This window comes from Austrofundulus limnaeus, unplaced genomic scaffold (genome assembly GCF_001266775.1).
Source record: "Austrofundulus limnaeus strain Quisiro unplaced genomic scaffold, Austrofundulus_limnaeus-1.0 Scaffold11, whole genome shotgun sequence".
NCBI lineage: Eukaryota > Metazoa > Chordata > Actinopteri > Cyprinodontiformes > Rivulidae > Austrofundulus > Austrofundulus limnaeus.
Window position 1 is genome coordinate 3,326,714 of NW_013952413.1, and position 3,607 is coordinate 3,330,320.

The following is a 3,607-nucleotide window of genomic DNA, read 5'->3' on the forward strand; positions in this document are numbered from 1 at the left end:
TTCGGATACCCCTCAAAGTTACACCACRATTAAGGCCATGAGTTTGAAAATGAACTGTTTCACACATTAAGACAGCTGTCTGGTATCCACCACTCAAGAACATCGCCATGCCACCCTCAAAGTAACCCAGCTGAGCCATTCAATCGCACAATATTTCAAATGTTGAGAACACTGATGGACAAGGAAAAAGAGCGATGGAAAGACAAAGTTCCACAGGTTGTTCATGTGTACAATTGTACCCTTACATGAGTCGACAGGCTTCGCTCCCTTTTTCCTACTGTACGGTCGTCATCCTCATCTCCTCATTGATTTGATGTTTGGGCTGGTTAAAGAAAAAGAGCCAGACACCCCTAAAGTGTGTGCAAAAAAATGGGCCAGGCAAATGTCAGAAGCTTTTCAGATCGCTAATGAAAATTGTAGACAGGCCAGCGCCAAGGGCAAAGTGCTATATGATAAGAAGGCAGAGGAGTAGTTCTGAGGTCCGGAGATAGAGTTTTAGTGAAAAACCTCAATATACATGGAGGCCCGGGAAAACTATGCTCTTACTGAGAAAACGCCATCTACTGTATGTAGTAAAAGAACAGGTKGCTGAGAACCCAGTATATGTAGTTTACCAAGAAAATGGAGACAAAAAAAGACTTGGACCTTACACCGCAATCTGCTCTTACTGGTGTATGATCTTCCCGTCGAACCCCTCCCACTTCCTGCCACGTCAATTACAGGAAAAAGAAAAGTCAAACACTTGAATCGAAGTCCCAGTTATCGAGAAACCAGGAGTCGCCAAGAAGAATCAGACTCAAATTTCAATTCAGACAGTGACTCAAACTATCCTCGTTCCTGGTTGAGACCAGCTGCAGTAGCTCAACCACCACCCCCTATGACTTTCACCCAATAACCAAATGCTTGCTCAAGTCATACATCACCAATGCCTGGAGGGGATGAAAGAATCATACCAGAGTTCTTACCTCTGATGAACTTGACACCAAAACAGGGAATAGAGAGGGAAGAACCATAACATGATCAAGACCAGCATGCGGTTGTATCTGAAGAAGGAAATAGTATAGGGGAGGCCCCAGAGCTTAAGGAAGAAGACCAACTAGGGAAAGACACCCTCCACAGGTCTTCGCATTCGACAGCCTGGGTCATCCCACACTGACAACTCATGCTACAGTAAACTCTGTGAATACAGATTGGCATTCACCTRCTGTCACATTTCCGTTTCACACATATCCTCCCTATCCTACACAAACATGTTCACTCAATCCCTACTTCAATCATTGTCGATATCACATACACACATGCCATACACATTCACTCCACATACGATGCCAGTTCCTTTTGTTTGTTAAAAAAAATCAGAGTTCAGTTTACACAGTTGAATAGCAAATAGAGGGACCCATATCTGTTTGCCGGGGAGTGCGTGACTGGCACAAAATTAGTTTCAGATCTGAATACATAGTAAGAATACTGGGATGTAACCCAACCAGCAGGGGGCATCATGGTGCAGCGGTTTTCCATGTCTTCAGGTGGAGATCCTTATGAGTAGAGAGTTTGAAAGTATTAAGGAAAAGGTTAATTTATTAGATATTTTGAGGAAGAATTTGGGGAGTAAACGTGCAAATAGTTATTTGATTTTTAAAGAAAACTAAATTATTTCATAGAACTTTATTATAGTGCTTGTGTTTGTCAACGTGTGCATAATATAGAAGGATAATATACAAAGTTGTGCACAAGTACTTATGTATACTTACATGTGTATGTTTAGGTAAAATTTATTTAGTTATTCCTTTTTATGGTAGAATATATGCATATATAGAAATTGATAAATAGATAGACCATCACAAAGCACATTCCATACCAGTAAGTGACGGTAATGCTACTAATAGTTTGTTGCCAACCGCCATTAAAACCGACAAGAAGAAGAAGAAGAACCTTGTGTAAAACCAAAAGTTACACGAATGCCAGATTGATTATTTTGTCTTTAAATTTTCTACATTTACACTAAAGTACAGTGCCCAACATGGTAAGTTGTTTCGTTTTAGCAATGTTAAGACTTTTTGTAACTGTGTAGTTTATTTTTTGTGCCGTAAACTACTGAGAAAATGTTTTTCCTGCATGAGTGTTGTTCAAAGACATTAGCATTATGCTAGCGGTTTTTAGATGGATTAAATTTAATTAAATGTGGTTTACATTGTATTATTTGCTAATTTAGATTCAACACAGCTTTATTTGTGATTTGTTAAAATAAGTTATGATAATCAAATGTATTTTTATAAATTTGTGTTTATATGTATATTAAAAAGACTAAGTGTAATTTTATCTTATTTACAGTTTCACTGACAGCAGCTGCTCTGTGGATTTCAGTGTGAAATATACAACAGCTATCCTTCTGTTATTTGTAGCATGGGGAGTAGCTGGATTCACTTGGAAATAAGTTTTAAATTAAATTTCAAACAGTTCTGAAAAAAATTATTGCACTTAATATTCTGATACTCTATTCTTTTTTACTATGTATTTGAGGTGTATTGGAATACAACCCTGATAAAATCAATCACTGTTAATACTTTAAAAAATAGTATTGTTTATTGACAGATGGTCTGATTTAGTCAACATAGAAGAAAATGTTGACCTTACCTCTGTGAGGATTGGTTCAGTTTCTGCTCTCCTGTGTTTCGACTGGTCTGCACCCTGATTGTGTTCACCTGCTGAGGATTCTCCTGACGAGCTGCTGGGCTTCATAAGGCGTCTTGACTGTCAGATCTTGATTTGATTTGATTTATTTGTTTAACAGGAAAAGATTATTAAAAATCAAGTCTGACTCAGCATAATTGCTGTTTTACAGCAGGTTCATGTTCTGCAGCACATAAAACACTCAGAATTACAGCATCACAATCACATCATTATACACCATAGACACAAAGACAAACAAGCATACCAAATTTCAGAAAGGCAGCATTTGCAAAATAAGACGTCTAAATATGAGCACAACAAAAAGTGTCCAGCAGATGGCAGACAAGATTCTTCTTAAAGGGCTGTAGTTTTGAAATGGACTTTATGTTTTGAGGAATGTCATTCCATGCTTTAGTATARACATAGAAGAAAGGCTTCGCTGATACATCTTACCTCTTAGTTTTAAGCCACTAAGTATTATTCCTAAAAAGAGTATTGTTACTTATATTTTTGTGTGCTGTTCTCACGGTGGATTCCCCCATGCCTGCAGCCTCAAGTCCGTTCACCTGCAAAGGAAGAACCTTAAGTAAATTGCCAATCGGATCCTCAAGCTCAAGTAAACACTTCAAGTTTTTCTATCACTCCTCTGCCAAACTGCCTGAAGAATCCTCACATGTGTTTTGGTCCCTCCTCTGTTCCATGCTGTTCGCCTCCCGAATGTCTGTAAGAAAGATTTTTTTTAGTATTCTGCCACACAACTGGAAACAAGATTTTCAAAATCCAAAATACTTACCTCTCCATCTCGTTCCTTTTCAGCCAGATGTCCTGTTCCCTTCACCTGTAAATAAAAGCACTTACCTTTATATATTATCTGTCTCCTGGTCTGGTCTCTTGATTCCGCTACCTGTTGAACATTGCAATCCTTGTCAGCCTCTTT

The 3,607-nt window shown here is 38.3% G+C and overlaps 1 long non-coding RNA gene across 1 annotated transcript; it reads right to left on the bottom strand.

Moving 5' to 3' along the window:
- Positions 1-2,688: 2,688 nt before the first annotated feature.
- LOC106513224 (uncharacterized) lies at positions 2,689-3,364 on the bottom strand. Its single transcript, XR_001309759.1, has 3 exons — positions 3,344-3,364; positions 3,198-3,236; positions 2,689-2,760 (listed from the first exon to the last, which is right to left on the bottom strand). It is a non-coding gene; the product is annotated as an uncharacterized LOC106513224 (long non-coding RNA).
- Between the last annotated feature and the right edge of the window lie 243 nt (positions 3,365-3,607).